Here is a 21,938-nt window from a genome sequence, read left to right on the forward strand (position 1 = left end):
TAATGGTTTCATGTGTCATGTTGTTCATGTAAACAACTAGAGACATTCCAGGAAACATGAAAATATTCTGAGCAACACTCTTAACAATAGCAAAACTTTGAGAATAACAGGATAGTGGACAAGTCATGCAGTCAGTACAGCCACATTTCACAATGGGCACATGGAAGTAACGAGTAAAAAAAAAAAGTCAGGCATCAGAAAATATAAATGCTATGAAATACCTTCCAGAATTTCAAAAATAAGAGGTACCTGGGTGGCTCACTGGTTGAGTGTCTGCCTTCAGCTCAGGGCATGATCCCAGGGCCCTGGGATGCAGCCTCGGTTGGGCACCCTGCTCAGTGGGGAGCCTGCTTCTCCCTCTCCCACCTGCTCCTGCTCTCTCCCACACATTCTCTTTTCTCTCTCTCTCAAATAAATAAAGTCCTTTTAAAATTTAAAGTAAAATAAAAGGGAAACATAAAAACTGTCAAAGTAAAATCCCTACCAAATATTTCTTTAATTACGACAAAACAGAGCTAAAGAAAAAAATGAAATTCACTAAGTTACATTACAGTTTTTAAGTTATTCATTGCTGAAGGACAGAGATAAGACCTTAAGTTTTAGATGACAGTAGACTGTAACATGAACCATGAGCAAAATTTTTAAGTTAAAGCAAAATAACCCTAGAATAGGGCTTCTTTATTACTGTTATGACTGTCCAGATCCAGAGATGGAAAAGCATCCCTTTACTGTTCATGGGTCAGACAGCATCCATAGTTTTTGATTCCACTCGGGTAACTTTTTAAGAAAAATCACACTGAAAAACTGGAATGCCTCCAATGGAAAACAGCCAGGATGGCAAAGGATCTAGACACTACGGGTACAATAGATGAGGAACAGGAATTGGGAGAAATTAGTGAAGGAAAGCCTTGGGTAAAGGAAGCAAGGAAGTTGCCCTTCAAATACGTGAAGAGTCGATATGCAGATAAAAACTTGAGAGTTATTCTGCACGTATCTCAAGGGCAAAAAGAATGGGCCATTCCAAAACAAATGCTACCCACAAATGAATTACATCCACATGAAAACACAGCCAACTAGCTAGTCAAAGAGCAAACTCAAGATAGGAGAAACATCTCTCGGCCCTAAGTACGTACGCACAGACAAGAATGTCTCCAAGCCAGTGTCAGAGTTCTGGAGAGGAGCATCAAGAGCGCACAGATTTTAGCTGAGTGGTCATTTACACATCAAACTGTAAAACCATATAAATCATTTCATAAAACTATGCCCTTTTTGGCCATTCTGAGAAGCTGCTCAGATAGAAAAAGTATTCTCCAAACAAAACTTACTCAGAATCACTTCAATTTCTTTTTTATAAATATATATATATTATCAATAAGTCTCCCCAGCCTTGATACGAGCTAGGGGCGGTAGAAAGGGAGGTGGGCGGGGGTGGGGGTGACTGGGTGACGGGCACTGAGCGGGGCACTTGATGGGATGAGCACTGGGTGTTATTCTATATGTTGGCAAATTGAACATCAATAAAAAAATAAATTAAAAAAAAAGACCATAAATAAAAGAATCCAATCTGTAAAAAAATGATAATAAAATAAAAATAAAAAGAATCAATTCTGATTTTAAAAATCATTGAAAAAAAAGTCTCCCCAGCCTTAAAATTAATTTCAAGTACTTTTAGATATATCTTATTTTCCAAAGCCAAATATCAAGACTTCAAATACATGCTTGCTTTTTGCTAAACTTAGCTATATAGTCCATCATGAGCATAAATAATACAAACAGGACCAGATTTAAAATTAGAAGGTAAGGGATCCCTGGGTGGCGCAGCGGTTTGGCGCCTGCCTTTGGCCCAGGGCGCGATCCTGGAGACCCGGGATCGAATCCCACATCGGGCTCCCGGTGCATGGAGCCTGCTTCTCCCTCTGCCTGTGTCTCTGCGCCTCTCTCTCTCTCTGTGACTATCATAAATAAATAAAAATTAAAAAAAAAAATTAGAAGGCAAGTTCTGGGGCACCTGGCTGGGCTCAGTCAGAAGAGTGTGCAACTCTTGATCTCACGATCATGAGTTCAAGCCCTATGCTTTGTAGAAATCACTAAAAAAATAAATAAACCTAAAATAAAAGATAGGTTCTTAGTCTAGAATCCACAAAAGCCGCAAAGGGTTTAAAGGGTTTATACTTTATTTCATGCAGTGCAAAAGCTCTGGTTGACAAGCAGATCACAATTAATTTTAAAAATGAAAAGCAAAGTATTACATTGTACACAGGGTGGGTATGAGAAGGTAACAAAAGGGAGAAAAACATGAGGAACACTGAACTTGGTACTTAAAACTATCCTAATTTCCTCAATATTAATAGCTCACCTTTTGATACATTATCACACTTAACTCTGCCAACATTTTAAGATAAACTCTGTTATAACTACTCTTTTATAGATGAGAAAACTGGGGCCCAAAGAGATTAAACATCTTAAAAGGCAGCTAGAAACAGCAAAGCCAGGTTTCAAATCCATGTCTATTTGCCTTGAATTGTGGATTATTATACTGCCTCTGAATAGTAACTACCGTTAAGTGAAGAATCAGAGTCAGTTCATCAGGTATTAATTGGGGGCTGACCCAAACTTGAAAGCACTGGTATTTACGTGTAAAAGATTTCAGACTAGGGGTGCCTGGGTGGTTAAGCATCTGCCTTTGGCTCAGGTCATGATCTCGGGGTCCTGGGATGGGGCCCCAGTCCGGCTTCCTGCTCCGTGGGCAGCCTGCTTCTCCCTCTCCCTCTGCTGCTCCCCTTGCTTGTGCTTTCTCTCTCAAATAAGTAAACATAGAATCTTAAAAAAAAAAAGAGAGAGCGATTTTAGACTATAAAATTACTTAATACTACAGTTTATTTCCTCATCAATTGTTGTATAACAAAAAGTCAAGCTCCTAGTCAGTCCTCAATTGGCTTCTCCCCTCGTCATTACGCTGACAGTACTCTTCTTAAAGCCTCCCTGACCTCTTAACTCTCAAATTCAGTGGATTATTTTCACCCTCACCCTCCTGACCTTACAATAGACCAAACCCAACTGATGATTCTGCTATTTCCATATTTCTCTCCTTCCCTGGACCCTCTCTCAATTCTATTTCTTAGTTTCCTTCCCTCAGTTCCTTTCAGCAGCTGACCACTCTCCACTGCACAAATCATAGCTGCAAAACTCTGTGTACGTTTATAGACTTGAAGGAATCTTTAACATTTTAATCCACAAAAATTGGGGATCCCGAGGTGGCTCAGCAGTTTAGCGCCTGCCTTTGGCCCAGGGGTGACCCTGGAGACCGGAGACCGAGTCCCACATCAGGCTCCCTGCACGGAGCCTGCCTTTCCCTCTGCCTGTGTCTCTGCCTGCCTCTCTGTCTCTCTCTCTCTCTCTTTCATAAATGAATAAATCTAAAAAAAAATCTTTAAAAAAAATAATCCACAAAAATTCACTTAACTATAAACTTCATGAAGGGGAGGTTTATTTGGTTTTGTGTCCCTTCACATACAACAGACACTCGGTGTCTGCTGAATTAAAGGAAAGCTATCTTTAGTGTCGGCTAAAAGTAATGTCTCACTGGAGCCAGCAGTACCTACAAATGGTATATATTTTTTAAAAATATGTGATGTCACAACCTTCTCAGACAAAGAATAGGTGGGGCTAAGGGAGTGGTTCCCTCCTCCAGAGAGGATAAACCTTAAGGTCTCATATACCAGCCCTGAAACTGAATGAGCCTAATTATTTTAGCATGTCTTTAGTAAATTATCAGCTTTTCCCTGATTATTTTAAACCAGGACACCTTTTCCATAATAAATTCAACTCTGAGTAATTGTTGGAAAGAACTGTGAAATATCCTACTACCTATGAAGCATACCAACTTTCGAACTTTCATTTCAGGGTTAAATATACAACAGATCAAAAGCCAAATGATGTGTGAGGAGAAAATCATCTTAAACACAGCAATTATGCAATTCCTTTCTCATTTTAGAATCACAAAATCTTAGAAACGAGAAGAAACAAAGTTTTGTTTCATTTCCTGTTCAACCAATAATCCTTTCTACAGAATCCTTTTTAAATCCTTTGGAACCTCTGCCTGAATATTCAATCCTCTTATATTCTAATTACCTTTAAAAAGTAAATCTCTGTGCATTTTTAGGCACATAACATAACACACGTAAGGTTTTAAAACAGTTAGCACCAGTAGGCTGAGTGAAAGACTCTTGATTTTGGCTCAGATCACATCTCAAGATCAGGGGTGAGATGAACCCACCACAGGCTCCCCATTCAGCAGGGAGTCGGCTTCAGATTCTCCTTCCCTCTTTCCCTCCCCTAACTCCTCCCTCTCCCTAAGTAAAAGTTCCCTAAAACAAGACTCATCTCCTCTCCAGGTCCAAGCTAAGCTCCCTTTCACCTCCATATTTCTCCTCCTAGGCCACCAGGCACCTGGGTGGCTCAGTTGGTTAAGCATCTGGCCTCAGCTTAAGTCATGATCTCAGGGTTCCTGAGATCCAGCCCCGTGGTAGGCTCCACACTCCTTGTCCCTTTCCCTCTGCCCCTCCCCACACCCATGCTCTCCCCACCACCCCACCAAAGAAACCTTAAAATTAAAAAGGGGGGAGGAGGAATAGGAGCTAATGGAAAAAAAACATTAAGAGGATTTTTTTTTCCTTCTCAATTTCCCAAACACTGGTAACATGATGCTCAAAATCACAAACCACATTAATCCAAGCCGGAGTTAATAAAATACTATAGTACCAATTTAGTGAACCTCTATAAACTGTGTATTAACAGAATCAATGTAAAGGTGTCAGAACTGTAGCTCGGAGCTGAACTTGCCGGGAGGATCAATCTTATTCCCCGCGGACCTAAAATAGCGCCAACCCCTTGCAGACAATCTGTACTTTTGCTCAAGTTCCCTACAACAAGGCTCATCTCTCCAAGGTCTCTTTCACCTCCGTGATTCTTCTCCTAGAACGTGTCACTAATGAGAGGCAGGACATTTCTGTTTAGAGCAATTTCTTAAGAGTGACAAATTTTACTCTTATTATAAAACACTGTGTTTTATCCGAATCAGAGTTGTGCCCTTTACTGTACCTTTACTAGAAAAGGATACCACCTGTAATGATTCTAATACGATTCCGGACTACTGTCAAGTCAGACTAATTTGAAACCTTTCACAACCTTAAATCCACAGGTGAAGCATCTTAGGCCATTACAATCACTCGTGCAGCAGGCTCATATTGCTACTTATATTCTAATTTCCCTAAACCAATCTTCATCATAAATTCAAAGAGAGGGGCAGCCCCGGTGGCGCAGCGGGTTTAGCCGCCGCCTGCAGCCCGGGGCGTGATCCTGGAGACCGGGGATCGAGTCCCACATCGGGCTCCCTCTGCCTGTGTCTCTGCCTCTGTGTGTGTGTGTGTGTCTCTCATGAATAAATAAATAAAATCTTAAAATAAATAAATAAATTCAAAGAGAGGAGGCTGCTAGGCCACCCGCAAACTTACCCTGCAAGACTGATGCTGTAAGGCTTATCATAAAGGGCCGTTCCCGGGCTCCCCTGACTATTCCACGCCCTGTCCTCCCCTCAACACAGGAAGTTAATCTGGTCCGTGTGAGGCACCAAAAATCTTTCCTCCTGTGGTTTGCAGACAGAGCCCGCACACCTCGGGTGCAACCAGGCCACCTACGTAAACACACGATCCGTGGAACCTCAAAGCCAGACCCATCCTGGTGAGTTCCCTCCGAGGCCCAGCCGAGGCCGAGCGTGTGTCTTATGCAACACCACCGGGCCAGGTTCTAAGCCCGCGACGCCGCGTAAGCTGCAAACGGCGCCCACTCAATCCACCAGGCGCTTCGCCACAGTTTCGAGAAGATACATCAAAACAGGAATTACCAGATCCTCAACAACCCTGAAAATGACAAACTGTGGCAGCTGTGATTCTCAGTTACAAATGTCCCTTCCGCAGGCTTCGAGGGCCCGCTTCGGCGGCCCGGCCCCCTCCCAGGTCGTCCCGCGGGGGCACGGGGTCGTCGAAGGGGGAAGGGGGCCTGCAGCAGGTGGACGCCTCCCGGAGCCACAGCGGCCTCCGGGACCGACGAGGGAGCAGGATGCGCCACCGTCCCTGCCGCTGTAGCGCGGGTCCCTGAGGCGTAGCGCGCCGGCTCCAGGCCCCGCTCCCCGCTCCCCGCTCCCCGGCTCCCGGGCTCCCGGGGCGCAGGCCTCCGCACAGCGGGCCGCGCGGGGTCAGACCCGGGGGGAGGGGGGGGGGCGTTCCAGGGCAGCACCTTCGCGGTGGCCGCGCCGGGAGGCGAGGGGAGGGACGCGGTCCCAGCGTCGCCGGGGTCCCCCTCAGCACCCGCGCGGCCCCGGAGGCGGAGGTGAGGGACGCGGTCCGAGCATCCCCGGGCCCCCGCGCGCCTCAGCCCCCTCAGCCCCCTCAGCCCCAGCGTCTCGGGGCCGCTCCCCGGGCGGCGCTGCACCCAGGCCGGGCGGCGGCGAGCGCGGGCGGGCGCGCGCGATCCCGGCCCCGAGGACGACGCCGCGGCCCCTCACACAAAATGGTGGCGCCGACGCGGAGGCCGCGCACCTGGGGAGCGCCGCACGCCCCTCGGGGGGCCCGGCCGGCCGCCGGCAGCTGGACGCGCGCCCGCGGGGAGGAGGGCGGGGGGGGCCGCGGCCTCGGCCTCCGGGAGGCCCGCGTCGTCGCCGGCGGGGCGGGGGGCGCGGGGTCGGGCGCGGCGGCCGCGGCCTCAGCCCAGACCCCGCGCGGGCGGGCCGCGCACTCACCTCGGACGGGCCTCCGCAGCCGCCGGCGCCGGGCGAGGAGGCGGGGCCACGGGAATGAATGGAGCGGGCGCGGCGGGCGCGGCGGGCGGGGGGGCGACCCCCGGCGGGTCCGGGCCGCGCCGCTCGCGGCTGCCAGGCGGGTGCGGCCGCCTCGGTCCCCGGGGCCCCGGCCGCCCGGCTGCTCGTCGGCGGCTCGGCCGCAGCCCACCGTGCCCTCCGCCGGCGTGACGCACTCGCGCCGCCGCGCCTCAGCCCTCGCGCCGCGCCGCGCCCGCGCCCACCGCGAATCCCCCCGCCCGCGCCGCGCCGCCCCCCCGCGCCGGGGACGCCGCCCTCCCCCCGCCCCCCCCCCCCCCGGCTCGGGCGGCCGCGGGCAGGTGCGCGCTCCCCCCCGCCCCCCCGGCCGTCAGCGCGCCCGCGGCTGTGACCGCCACGCTCCAGCGGCCTGGGCCGTGTGGACGCGCCGGGGCCTGGGCGGAGGGGCTGCGCCCGCCGGGACCCCCTGCCCCCGGGCCGGCCCGACCCCGCGCCCCACTCCCGCCGAGCCCCTTCGCTCGCTTCCCCCGCTCGGAACAAAGATGCGCTCTCCGGGATGTGAAGAATGGCGGGTTCCGCGAAGGTGGCGCTTGCCGCGGCTCAGGTGCGTTTGAGAAATGTGAGGATGGAGTGTGCAGGGAATTCTAAGATTTCCTTTTACGTAAATTCTGGAAAATAAACTCACCGTCCAGGAGCCGGGGCGTTGTTTTCCGCGCATCCAGGAGGTTTGAAATGATTTCTTGCTCGGCTTGCAAATACTTAGCAATCACAACACCAATCTTTCACAAATTTAATAGTGATCAAACTATTGATCGCTATTTATCCTTTCATTTTTTTTTTCTATTTATCCTTTCAATAAATACTTCAAAGGATACTTGTCGATAGAGACCTATTAGACTCGGATTTTTTTTTTGTAATCAAATAGGTTTTTCTGCCTCCAGTTGCTTTTAAGAAACAACCTCACATCAACCATGTTTCATTTATAATATTTAGCAGAAATCTTAAATGTTACACACCAGACATTTACCATTTGTCCTAGACCTTAAAAAACTAGACCTAATTGAGCAGGAATTTTGAATATAGCTGGGTTTTACACAGAGCAAATGTTGAATGAACTCATAAAACTTAGAAATTTGTATTTCTGGAGTTGTATGTAGGTAGGAATCCCCACGGTAAACCCAAACAATTGCCGCTTTGGGAAGACCTTTCTTTTTTTCTTTTTTTTTTTTTTTTGCTACCAGAGGCTGCAGTTGTTGAAACCTTAGGCCTCAATGCTAAACTAGCCAGAGCAACCTGTTTGTAATGTTTGAAATGCATGGTCTTGTCTGACTTTTAGCCCTACTTTTAGTCAGGGGGTGCTCGTGCCTGGGAAGCGGGTCTCCCAAATGTCTGGCCACGGCTTGGAATCACAGCGGCGCCCCCCCAGCCCCATCCAGGCAGCAAAACCCAGCTCTTCCTGTGGCAAGGATGCTACCTTCTGAGACCCACTGAAGAGATGCTGCCTCCTCTTAGGTGAGGAATGTCCCATGAGGACACTGGGACTGCATTCTCTTTACTTGCAACATCATGTGGCCTTGAGTGTTTAAGGAATTAAAGAAAAAAAAAAAACCCATTTACTTACCTCTGGCAGAAATTCATTAAATCTTGCTTGTCCGTTTACCTATACTCTTGAGGATCCATTGAGCCCTTAGTGGGCAAAGAACTAAAAAATAGTGAGTCTTTTTTTTTTTTTTTTTTTTTTGTGATAGTCACACAGAGAGAGAGAGGCAGAGGGAGAAGCAGGCTCCATGTACCGGGAAGCGACATGGGATTCAATCCCGGGTCTCCAGGATCGCGCCCTGGGCCAAAGCCAAGCGCTAAACTGCTGCGCCACCCAGGGATCCCAAATAGTAAGTCTTTATCATAATACATGCTTTAAGCCACTACCAAAACATTTTGAAATAGGTTTGAGGCTTTTGTCCAAAAACTTTTGTGGAATGTAAAACGATTATCGTCTTGGCTTTTGTTGTTATACATGCTTCTTTAATTGTTATTTTGTTAAGTTATAAGCAGAATCTTGTGAGACAAGATTCCATCAAAATCCTAGAGAAGGGATCCCTGGGTGGCGCAGCGGTTTGGCGCCTGCCTTTGGCCCAGGGCGCGATCCTGGAGACCCGGGATCGAATCCCACGTCGGGCTCCCAGTGCATGGAGCCTGCTTGTCCCTCTGCCTGTGTCTCTGCCTCTCTCTCTCTCTCTCTCTCATTGCGTGCCTATAGTAAAAAAAAAAAAAAAATCCTAGAGAAGAATACAGGCAACACCCTTTTTGAACTCAGCCACAGTAACTTCTTGCAAGATACAGCCAGAAGGCAAAAGAAACAAAAGCAAAAATGAACTATTGGGACTTCATCAAGATAAGAAGCTTTTGCACAGCAAAGGATACACTCAACAAAACTAAAAGACAACCTACAGAATGGGAGAAGATATTTGCAAATGACACATTAGATAAAGGGCTAGTTTCCAAGATCTATAAAGAACTTATTAAACTCAACAGCAAAGAAACAAACAATCCAATCATGAAATGGGCAAAAGACATGAAGAGAAATCTCACAGAGGAAGACATAGACATGGCCAACATGCACATGAGAAAATGCTCTGCATCACTTGCCATCAGGGAAATACAAATGAAAACCACAATGAGATACCACCTCACACCAGTGAGAATGGGGAAAATTAACAAGGCAGGAAACCACAAATGTTGGAGAGGATGCGGAGAAAAGGGAACCCTCTTACACTATTGGTGGGAATGTGAACTGGTGCAGCCACTCTGGAAAACTATGTGGAGGTTCCTCAAAGAGTTAAAAATAGACCTGCCCTACGACCCAGCAATTGCACTGTTGGGGATTTACCCCAAAGATACAGATGCAATGAAGCGCAGGGACACCTGCACCCCGATGTTTATAGCAGCAATGGCCACAATAGCCAAGCTGTGGAAGGAGCCTCGGTGTCCATCGAAAGAGGAGTGGATAAAGAAGATGTGGTTTATGTATACAATGGAATATTACTCAGCTATTAGAAATGACAAATACCCACCATTTGCTTCAACGTGGATGGAACTGGAGGGTATTATGCTGAGTGAAATAAGTCAATCAAAGAAGGACAAACATTATATGTTCTCATTCATTTGGGGAATATAAATAATAGTGAAAGGGAATATAAGGGAAGGGAAAAGAAATGTGTGGGAAATATCAGAAAGGGAGACAGAACGTAAAGACTCCTAACTCTGGGAAATGAACTAGGGGTGGTAGAAGGGGAGGAGGGTTGGGGGGTAGGAGTAAATGGGTGACGGGCACTGGGGGTTATTCTGTATGTTGGTAAATTGAACACCAATAAAAAACAAATTTAAAAAATAAAAATAAAATAAAATCTGCATGGAAATTTTCGATGAAAGAAAAAAAAAGATATAAGCAGAAGGAGGGCAGCCTGGGTGGCGCAGCAGTTTAGCACCGCCTTCGGCCCATGGCGAGATCCTGGAGACCCAGGATTGAGTCCCGCGTCGGACTCCCTGCATGGAGCCTGCTTCTCCCTCTGCCTGTGTCTCTGCCTCGCTCTCTCTTTCTGTGTCTGTCATGAATAAATAAAATATTTTTTAAAATTAAAAAAAAAGTTATAAGCAGAAGGAAACACAGTAAGAGTTTCCATTTCATTTTTAGTATATGTTAAAAAGAGAGTGGAACCATGTTAAGAGAAGCTTGCCACAACTGGATTTTGGAGTTTGCTGACACAAATGACCCAGAGAAGAGCCCTTAAATTGCAGTGGAAAAGAGGAATTTCTAATTGCTAAAATAATGGCTAATGTTTTGGACTGCTAACAAATGGCAAGGTGCTCTACTAGCTTCTTTGTGGAAATTAACTCATAATCATCCTTTGAAGTACATGCTAATGTTATCTCTTTTATGTGTACAAAATCCTATGCCATATGATTGGATTTTGCTTTTGAATCCCTAAAACATACCAAATACTCAAACATACCAAATACTTCATGTTTCAGTTATTTCCTAGATCTAAGTTTTTTTCAGGTTCTAGAGCACAATTATAAGTTTTACTTATATTTATTTAGTGTATGGAAGAAACACGATTCCCCAGAAGAGATTTGTTACCATCTTTGACCCTCTATTAGCTTTAAATGGGTAGAATTTAGGATCTAATATGTGGAATACATGTATTTGAAATTCATAAAATCACAGTGAGAAGCTTTTAATAACTGAGGCAGCCCAGGGACTTCCAGATCTAGAATATTAACCAATTAGTTAATTAGTTAGCTAATAATGTCAGCCATGGCAAAGGAGAAATGAAAAAGCAACCTTTCCTCCTTGAGCTAGAAGAAAAGGGACTCCCATTTCCTAGAATGTCCTGTTTATTTCCCTGGTACCTAAAATATGTCACAGGAATGATTTCAGGATTTAATGCAGCAGTTTGATAGGGTTTTCTGTGTCAGGCACTACATTTATCCACAGATTTAAAATTCCTGAGTGATACTATGCACCATGGGTGGGGAAAAGGTAAAAAGAACCTGAAGAACAAGAGAAATATCAGGTTTGAGAAGCCCAGTTACACTTGTTTCTTCTGATTCGGTTTGGTCTAATATGAAATAGATGTTTAATCACAGAGTAAGTATTTGGTAAGTTTAGTTTGAGTTTAAGAGAAATAACATGGGATTTTTCAAGTTAGTAATGAAAAACTACATACATACATATTTGCATCTGTGGCAGATACTATACAATTGCCTAGGTCAATATTTGTTCCCCCCTTTTCTCCAACCAACTCAATGTTATTCAGGTGACAATGTGCCCAACTAAAACTATTTTCCTCTCCAGACTCCTCTTGCAACTAAGATGGCTATATGATCATTTTTGGGCAATGGAATGTAAGCAAAAAATCATTAGGAATGGCTTCCAAGAAAGCTGCTTTTCTGATAAAAAAAAAAAAAAAGAAAGAAAGATTCAGATACCCCTTTGCCTTTTGCCATTTGTACTTTTTTCTTCTTCCTGCTTGAAAGGAGGACTTAAGTCTGGGATCAGAGTAGCCACCTTGAAACCATGAACTGACCACCTTGAAGCCATGAGCTGACTGACCATGGGAATGAAACCCATATGTAACTATCCCAGAACCAAGAGATAGGAACCAGGGACAATGATGACTTTATGGAGCTGCCACACCAATTACACACACTGCCTACCTCCAACTCTTCTCTGTTACTTGCCAACAAATGCGATCCTAACTAAAAGTCAAACACTACCTCCATGATAGATCTAAAAATAAAATAAAAATAAAGTCTTCTCTAGTGTATATACTATATAGTCATTATTCTTTGATTTTGCTGCTGTATTAAGTAACTGAATTTTTTGCAGATATCAGTGCTCTCTGTCACTTACCTACCTAATAGTTAGTGGGGGGGGGGATAATTTTTGACTGTAAAAAGAATCTCTTATTTTTTCATTAATTTTTCTAGAGATGTGGGAGGGGAAGAGAGAATCTGAAACAGGCAGCATGGAGCCTGACACTGGCCTTGATCTCATGACACCAGCATCATGACATGAGCCGAAATCAAGAGTCCGACACTCAACCAACTGAGCCACCCAAGTGCCCGTTATATTTAATCCTATATAGTGTATTTGATTTTAACACATTTCACACATGACCTCAGGAAGTCTCTAATATCACCACGGGAAAGGATAAATGGCTATAGTCATCTAGAAACAAGGTGGTGGCCAAACTGATCACCACACCATATACATAAAACACAGGAAAGCAAAATTATGTTTTTTGTTTTTAACTAAAAACAAGTAGAAGGGATCCCTGGGTGGCTCTGTGGTTTAGTGCCTGCCTTGGGCCCAGGAAGTGATCCTGGAGTCCTTGGATCGAGTCCCACATTGGGCTCCCTGCATGGAGCCTGCTTCTCCCTCTGCCTGTGTCTCTGCCTCTCTCTCTCTCTCTCTCTCTCTCTCTCTCTCTTTGTGTGTGTGTCTCTCATGAATAAATAAAATCTTAAAAAAAAAAAAAAAAAAGTAGAAGAATCAGGATTTAGAGAGGGCTCCTAAAATTAGATTATGTAGTTTGTACTTTATAGAAAGCAACCTGGTGATACATATCAAAAGTGTCAAAAATATGAATGTGTTCCCATAATACTACTACTAATACTACTAGAAACCTATCTGAAGGAAACCTTAGGAAGAAGAAAAAAGTTATGCTTATGAAGATGTCACTGAAGCACTTTTTTAAAAAGATTTTTTAAATTTATTTAATAGAGAAAGAGAGAGAATGGGGGTGAGCAGAGAGAGAGGGAGAGGCAGACACCCCGCTGAGTAGGGAGCCTGATGAGGAGCTTCCTCCCAGGACCCTGGGATCATGACCTGAACCCAAGGCATATGGTTAACCATCTGAGCCACCCAGGCGGCCCTGAAGCACTTCTTTCAAACTTTTTTTTTTTAAGTTTATTTCCTTTAGTAATTTCTGCATCAAATGTTGGGCTCGAACTCATGACCCCGAGATCAAGAATCACATGTTCCTCCAACTGAGCCAGGCAGGCACCCTTGAAGCATTTTTGTTTTTAAAGAAGGCCAAAATGTATAAATACTGTAACAAATATCTAATAATAGATATTAATTAAAGAAATGCAAAATGTTTGCCTATCTTATTGCAGGCAGTAAGAGGAAATATTTTTAATTGCTAATAGCAACTGGGAAGGCTTATTGAAATAGCTAAATGCTATAATAGGATGGCATGCAAAATGGAACACCCATCTGGAAGCAATGCATCATAATCTCCATTGTCATTATTGTTGGATTATATTTATTGAACACTTCTTTCCCAGATACTGTACTGATGGGGTTCAGAGCCTGCCATTCCAGAATATGCCACTTTGGCATGCAGATTATTTGGAGCTAAAGATAATTGAGGCCCAACAAACTCAAAAAGAACTTTTTACTGCCCCTTTAACTGATCTAAAGAAATTCAGATAAAGGGCACCTAGATGGCTCAGTTGGTTAAGTGTCTGCCTTTGGCTCAGGTCATGATCTCAGGGTCCTGGGATCAAGCCCTGCATTGGGCTCCCTGCTCAGTAGGGAGTCTGCTTCTCCCTCTCCCTCTGCTCCCTCCCAAATAAAATATTAAAAAAAAAAAAAAAATTGAGAAAGGCTGTACCAGGAAGAGAGCTATAACAAAGATAATTTTTTTTAACATAAGAAAGACTTCTCTTCATGGCATGGCAAACATTTGTTTACCAAGTATTTGCTCTTACTATCTTTCTCCCCTTTGAAATCCCAGATCCTTACCCTCTCTTTAGTTCAGGATAGCATGTGAACCTCAAATGCCTGATTTTTGGAGAGACTCTCAGGTCTTAATCGGGCTCCTGTACGTTTTTTTTGTTTTGTTTTGTTTTGTTTTTTTATTTATGATAGTCACACAGAGAGAGAGAGAGAGGCAGAGACACAGGCAGAGGGAGAAGCAGGCTCCATGCACCGGGAGCCCGACGTGGGATTCGATCCCGGGTCTCCAGGATCGCGCCCTAGGCCAAAGGCAGGCACCAAACCACTGCGCCACCCAGGGATCCCTCCTGTAAGTTTTAATTAAGATTTTCTCCTGTTAATCTGTCCCATGATAGTTTATTTATTTTTTTATTTTTATTTATTTTTTATTTATTTTTTTTTATTTATTTTTTTTTTTAGTTATCTCTACCCCCAATTTGGGCCTAGAACTCATGACCCCAAGATCAATAGTCTCATGCTCCACCAATTGAGCCAACCAGGAGCACCTGTCTCATAACTTAATTATTAGACCAACCAAAGAAATTAGAATGGAAGAAAAGCTTTCTTCCCCTGCAGTACTGAATATCTGACCTTTGTTGTCTTCCTTAATTCTCACGCTATTTGAAGTAGACACTATATCTTCATTCCGGAGATGAGGAAACAAGTTTAGAGAGGCACAGAAACTGACCAAAGATGCTGGAGCAGGTAATTGACCCCCAGTGTAAAGCAGGAATTTGCCCATTGCTCTGAATTACTCTAGACTTAGGCATGAGACTATAGACTTAACTATACCTCTTCTCAACTAATATATATCTACCTTCTAGAAAATATTTGTATTAACATCCTCTCACCCAGTATTTATACACCTATTAATTCAACACATGTCTTTTAAAACGTTTATTATGGGGATCCCTGGGTGGCGCAGCGGTTTGGCGCCTGCCTTTGGCCCAGGGTGCGATCCTGGAGACCCAGGATCGAATCCCACATCGGGCTCCCTGCATGGAGCCTGCTTCTCCCTCTGCCTATGTCTCTGCCTCTCTCTCTCTCTCTCTGTGTGACTATCATGAATAAATAAGTAAAATCTTTAAAAAATAAAAAAAAATAAATAAATAAAACGTTTATTATGGGTAGCCCAGGTGGCTCAGCGGTTTAGTGCTGCCTTCAGCCCGGGGTGTAATCCTGGAGACCCGGGATCGAGTCCCACGTCCGGCTCCCTGCATGGAGCCTGCTTCTCCCTCTGCCTGTGTCTTTGCCTCTCTCTCTCTCTATGTGGGTCTCTCACAAATAAATAAAATCTTTACAAAAAATAAAACATCTATTATGTCAGGCATTGTGCTAGATGGACTCTGTGATGTGGTAATATGATGAAGGGGATGGGCAAAGCCAACAAGAAATGTAGATATGGTGTGTAGAATAACGGTTTCTGGCAGAACTGAAAAGACAACCAAGGCTTTTAGCAAAGTGCAGAGTGTCAAGAAATGAGGTTATTCTTTTAAAAAGTCCTGGTCAGCCATGATAAGGAGTATGGACTCAATCCCAAAAGCAATGGGAGAGCCATTTTAGGAGTTTAAATTTCAGAGTCACATGACTACACTTGCATGTTAGCAAATATTCTCAGGCTGCAATGTGGAAATTGAATCTAAGAAAATAAGACTGGAGTTAAGCCAGTTATGGAACTGATACAGACTGATGACAATCTGGTCTAAAGGTCATAGTGAAGATGAAGAGAAGTAAATGAATTCTCACACTCAAAGGTAAGAAGCAGAGTGAACAGGACTTGGCAAAATGTGCAATGTACTAGAGAAGACAGGTAAGACCACAAGGTTTTTGGCTTGAAGCATTGGGTGGATGATGGTGCTGCTTCCTAAAATGCCCAGTCAAAATCAAATAGGATCTAGATTTTTTTTTAATTTATTTTTTATTGGTGTTCAATTTACCAACATACAGAATAACCCCCAGTGCCCGTCACCCATTCACTCCCACCCCCCAGGATCTAGATTTTGAAGATCTAAATCTTCATAAGAAGATCTTGCAAGGGAAGCCGAAATGTGACCAGAGAGGAAAGGGAGATTGTGGGAGCTGCGTGTTCAGTAAAGGTAAATGCACCCTTCAGAATTTATCCAAAGGAACTAATTAAGGATAAACACAATGATTTGCCTATACAACTATTTCAATATTGTTTGTGATAGGGAAACATTGCTGGTGGGTAAAGGGCTGGAAAGTCCACCAAGAAGTTGCTAAATAAATGATGGCACATCCAGTATAGCAACTGTAGAATCTTGTATCATTTTAAAATTGCATTTTTTAAAAGATTTTATATATTTATTCATGAGAGATACAGAGAGAGAGAGGCAGAGACACAGACAGAAGGAGAAGCAGGCTCCCTGCGGGGGAACCCGATGTGGAACTCGATCCCAGGCCCCGGGATCACAACCTGAGCCAAAGGCAAACACTCAACCACTGAGCCATCCAGGAGCCCCTAAAATTGCATTTCTAAACAATGTTTAATAATATCGGAAAATATTTTTTTAATATTTTATTTATTTATTCATGATAGAGAGAGACAGAGACACAGGCAGAGGGAGAAGCAGGCTCCATGCCGGGAGCCTGACGCAGGACTCCATCCAGGGACTCCAGGATCACACCCTGGGCCAAAGGCAGGAGCTAAACCACTGAGCCACCCAGGGATCCCCCAATATCGGAAAATATTAAGTGGAAAAGACATCTGTTTAAAAAGCACAGTACTACTTTTGCTTTTAGAATTATGCTAATCATACAAATATATTCAGAGAATATATAGATCATAAGGATATATATATTGAAAAGTTAATAGAAGTTAGAAAATGGATTAGAAAGAGGCAAAAGTTGGAAAATGGATTAGAAAGAGGCAAAGCAGGGTAGTGGGAACACTGGATAGGTGATTTATATTTTGTGGTTATTTTTATCATTTTGCATGATGAACATAAAAATCCTTTTATAATTAAAAATTTAATGTTTTTTCTTGTTAAGAAATGTATAGCACGGGGACACCTGTGTGGCTCAGTGGTTGAGCAAATAGTAATTCTCTTGGCAGCCATGAGCTGTTCCAGACAGAAACTTAAGCAGGATCAGATCATTCCAGGGCTCTGGGCTGCTAGAAGCCATGCTATAGTTTGCTCAGTTCTCCTACTGTAGGGGTCTGGATGCGGTCATTCTTGCCTAGAGTTTGGATCAGTCCATTAAGCCTCTGCATTTGGCTCGGGTCGTGATCCCTGGGATTGAGTCCCACATTGGGCTCCCTGCTCAGCAGGAAGTCTGCTTCCCCCTCTGTCACTTCCTCTACTACCCCTTCATTCTCTCTTTCTCTCTTATATAATTAAATAAAATCTTTATTAAAAAAATCCCAATGCTATCTTAAAAAAATAAATGAGGGGGCAGCCCAGGTGGCTCAGCGGTTTAGCACCGCCTGCAGCCCAGGGCGTGATCCTGGAGACACTGGATCGAGTCCCACGTCAGGCTCTCTGCATGGAGCCTGCTTCTCCCTCTGCCTGTGTCTCTGCCTCTCTCTCTGTGTCTCTATGAATAAATAAATAAAATCTTTAAAAAATAATAATAAATAAATAAAAAATAAATGAGGGGGATCCCTGGGTGGCTCAGCGGTTTGGCGCCTGCCTTTGGCCCAGTGCGCGATCCTGGAGTCCCGGGATCGAGTCCCACGTCGGGTTCCCGGCATGGAGCCTGCTTCTCCCTCCTCCTGTGTCTCTGCCTCTCTCTCTCTCTCATAAATAAATAAATAAATAAATAAATAAATAAATAAATAAATAAATCTTTAAAAAATAAAAAATAAATAAATGAGTTCCTGTACTTTTAATTCTCACCCACTGCCCTACCAGAGTCAATTTGTTTTATCCATAAATTGGAATGTTTTTAATGAAAGTAAATTTCTAGCATATTATTTTGGGTATTGTGGCATATTCCACACTCCGAGAACATTGTTATGCAAACACTCTACTTAACTAACTAAACAGTATATAGTACTTACACTTGTGTTTGCTAAAGATACAGGAATTATAATCTCACCCCCACCCCCATTCACCTCCCCACCCACCTGTTCAACACCCCCACCACCAGCTTCCTTTACTGATTTAGAAAAATATTGCAAAGTAGAAAGTGGCAACATTATTAATTAGCTTTCTTCACGTCAGCTACCTGCACAAGGGACTCCATTAACAACTAAATTCTGTCCTGCAGATAATGCTAGGACGGAAAATGCTTTCCACATAATGATTTACATATGGAAGCCGTAGATATTGTAATTAAGAAAAACATAAAGCAAAGAATCCTTTACTGCAACTTCAAAACCCAAAATCAAACCAACAAAAACCTATGAAACTCTGAATACTCTAGCTCAACTAGGATGATTAGAGGGGGATAAAAAATACAAGCAAAACACCCGAATTCCTTTATATTGGAAAGGAGCAAAATAGAAGAGTACTTTCAACCCAAAGACACATCCAACAGCAAAAGGCACGTCCTGCCTGCCTGCCTGCCTGCCGAGGCTTCGAAGGTCTTCTGCTTCCCCCACATCAAGTCTGAAACAATACACAATGTCTCTCAATTTTTCTGCCTGGCCCAGGGTTGAAAAGCTACAGTGGAAATGAGTAGAGCCGGGTGGGGGATGGGGTGGACTAGGCCTTTGGAGTGGCGCAGGCCTCCTCCTTCGCTCCCTGCTGCCAAGCTTTTCCAGCTTCCGTGCTAAAAATGCAGAGTTCTGAGTCTCTTCCCTAAAGATTTCAATCCAGGAGATCCAGAATGGTGAGTTAGGGACAAAGGGGGCTAGCCAGGGCTAGGTAGGGGCCATGAAATCGAGCTCACAAAAATTCAAAAAATGCTGAGCTGTGAGGAACCCAGAGATAAGGGAACAAGCCAGGCTACCCTGCCCTAGGTGTGGGCAGGGAGGGTGCCTTTTTTATGACAGTCATCTGAGACCAACAAAGAATAACCTGACCCCAAAGAAGAAGTAGCCATTAAAGATATTATCACTATTCCTTACTCCACGCTGATATCCACAGATGGGTTAAAAGGATTTAAGTTCCCTGGTTGGCTTTCAATAAAAGCCCAACCGTACAAGCCCTCAGGGGCAACCCTGTTGGGACCTCTCTCACTTCTGACAGCTTTCTCTGTCTCTTTGCTTAATAAACTTGTATCCCTTTACTCACCCTTCTTTGTCCATGAAACTCATTCTTCAACTGCGTGAGACAATAACCAAGCTCCCCTGTATCGATGGGACCAAAGAATCCTTATTTTATTTTTTATTTTTATTATTCTTTAAAAAGATTTATGTATTTATTTATTTTTGAGAAAGAGAAAGAGTGCACAGAGCAGTGTTGTGCCCAAGATTACGTATCTGAGAAACCACCAAGGAGCCGACACCGATGCAAACACACAAGGGTTTATTAACAAGCTCCAGCTTGGGTCCAAGTGCAGGGACTTGGACCCCAAGGGGGGACCTCCAGAAGGGGGGGAGGAATTTCTCAAGTTCTGTTTACATTCTGATATGGGGCTTTCAAGGGCATTAAGCTCTGTTCTCATTCTGATATGGGGCTTCCTGCCACTGGCTTGAGCTCTGTTCTCATTCTAACATGGGGCTTAACTGCAGTAAGGTAAAGGTCAGCTCTTATTCCCAGGGGTCTGGGATGGCTGTACTTGGGCTAACCCTGAACTTCAGGTGGAATGGCCTTAATTTCCTCGGCCTCCACAAGCAGGGCAATGGGCAAAGGGAGGAGAGAAAATTTCGAGCAGACTCCATCCTGAGCTCAGAACCTGACCCAGGGCTCAATCTCATGACCCTGAGATTATGACCTAAACTGAAATCAAGAGTCAGATAGATGCTTGACTGACTGACCCACTCAGGCGTCCCCCAAATCCACATTTTATTTATCCATTTTTTAAAATTTTACTTAAATTCAATTTGCCAACATATAGTATGACACCCAGTGCTCATCCTGTCAGGTGCCCTCCTTAGTGCCCGTCACCTAGTACTGCATCCCCCCAAAATCCACATTTTAAATAAGCACCATAGCTATGATCTTTAAGACTCTGAATAGATAGTGAGGCTAATTAATACAATAAAAACACTGAGATGAGACAACGAGTATCATACATGTATGACTAAGTGAAGGGATTTAAACTTCTGATTTTTTTTTTAATTAAGATCTGATATTTACAGTAAAGGGCATACAGTCTCTAGTATTCAGTGTATAGTTAGTTCATTGAATTTTTAGTGTGAACAACTAGATAACACCACCCAACTGCTATACTAAATAGAAATTAGTATACTTCTATTATGAAATGTTTTGTATCTAGCTTCTTTTGCTCACCCTTATGTGTATGAGAATCAACTGTGTTGTTGACTGTTGAAGTAGCTTTTTTAAAATTTCTGTGTACTATCCCATTGTATGAAAATGCCATGATTTATTTACCCCTTTTCATATAGATAGACATCTATCATTTCAAAATCGCTTGGCATTTCCATATGAATTTTAGGATCAGCTTGTCCAGTTCTGCAAAAAAGGCAATTAGATTCTTATACAGATCACATTGAATCTATAGCTCAATTTGTGTAGTATTGTCATGTAAAAAAATATCATGTCTTCCAATATATAAACAGTGGATGTCTTTCATTTATTTAAATCCTCTGCTTTTTTTGGGTCTTGTTTGCAGTATGTAAGTCTTGCACCTCCTCAGTTAATTTATTCCTATTTTGTTTTTTTCTGATGCTACTATACATGAAATTGTTCTTAATTTAATTTTCAGATTGGTCATTGCTAGTATATAGAAATTCAATTGATTTTCATATATTGACCCTGTATCCTGCTACTTGAATTAACTTATCAGCTTTAATAGTTTTTTGGTGGGTTCCTTAGGGTTTTCAACACACGAGATCATGTCATCAGGCAAATAGGAGTGTAACAGCACTTGAGCTGATCTTAAGGATTAACTTGCTTCAGGCTAATGCACTCCCCAAGTGCTGACCTAAGTCTCTGGATCATGGGGCTTGAAGAGTGAAGGCCCCAGTGTTCCCAGGCCCCAGGGGCCAGCAAGCCTCTCTGAGGCTGCCTTGGCTTTCTGATTAGCATAGCAATTTTTTAGCAAAATGTTTTTCTTTTTTAGGCCACACAAATGATTTTACTAACCTTCCTTTGTGTATCTTGTAGACCTTGCCCTCCTTTGAGGAAAGAACAAAGTAGTCCTATGCATCACAAAACAGGAACTGTACCTCCTCACACATCCCTCAAGCACTGAGATAATGTCTGTAGCTGGCACCACGGAGTCTGCACATGATCAAGACATGTTGCAGGCCACTGCGTTCCCTTTGCTGAGTAACTGCCCTAAACCCTTTTAAGAACCCCTGGGCAAGGCAGAAACCTTGCAGTTGGTTTTGGTACAAGACTCTGCCTTCTCCCCAGGTGGCTGGCCTCCTGAATAAAGCTCAAATTCCTTTCCAATGAAACCTTGTCTCTTGAGAATTTGTCTTTTCAGTGACAGGCAAACTTGGGATTGGGATTCAGAAACAGAAGTAGTTTCACTTCCTCTTTTCCAGTCTTGATTCTTTCTTTTCTTCTTCTTCTTCTTTTTTTTTTTTTTTTTTTTTTTTTGCTTTGGCCTAATTGCTGGGCCAGAACCTCCCACACAATGTTAAATAGAAGTGATGAGAATGGACGTCTTTGTCTTTCTTGTTTCTAATCTTAGGGAAAATGTTTTCAGTATTTTACCAGTAAGCATGATTTTAGCTATGGGTTTTTCCTGAATGATCTTTAGCAGGATGAGAAAGTTTCCTTG

The 21,938-nt window shown here is 43.7% G+C and overlaps 1 protein-coding gene and 1 long non-coding RNA gene across 7 annotated transcripts in view; one reads left to right on the forward strand and one right to left on the reverse strand.

Moving 5' to 3' along the window:
* Positions 1–6,881, reverse strand: part of FAM169A (family with sequence similarity 169 member A) — a 62,253-nt gene extending 55,372 nt beyond the window's left edge. Inside the window, exon 1 of one of the 5 annotated variants that reach the window (XM_038530861.1) lies at positions 6,797–6,881. The gene's annotated coding sequence lies outside the window, so the exon portion shown is untranslated. Of the gene's footprint in view, positions 1–5,513; positions 5,858–6,796 lie in introns of those variants that run through there. The other 4 variants (XM_038530863.1, XM_038530858.1, XM_038530862.1 and 1 more) reach the window with 4 other exon arrangements.
* Positions 6,882–7,275: 394 nt separating this feature from the next.
* On the forward strand, positions 7,276–21,609 carry LOC106557986. 2 transcript variants are annotated; one of them, XR_005355675.1, is made up of 3 exons: positions 7,276–7,436; positions 16,108–16,213; positions 21,314–21,609. It is a non-coding gene; the product is annotated as an uncharacterized LOC106557986 (long non-coding RNA). The 2 variants fall into 2 exon arrangements; XR_005355674.1 differs by lacking the exon at positions 7,276–7,436 and adding an exon at positions 14,368–14,427.
* The last annotated feature ends 329 nt before the right edge of the window (positions 21,610–21,938 follow it).

This window comes from Canis lupus, chromosome 2 (assembly GCF_011100685.1).
Source record: "Canis lupus familiaris isolate Mischka breed German Shepherd chromosome 2, alternate assembly UU_Cfam_GSD_1.0, whole genome shotgun sequence".
NCBI classification, from domain to species: domain Eukaryota; kingdom Metazoa; phylum Chordata; class Mammalia; order Carnivora; family Canidae; genus Canis; species Canis lupus.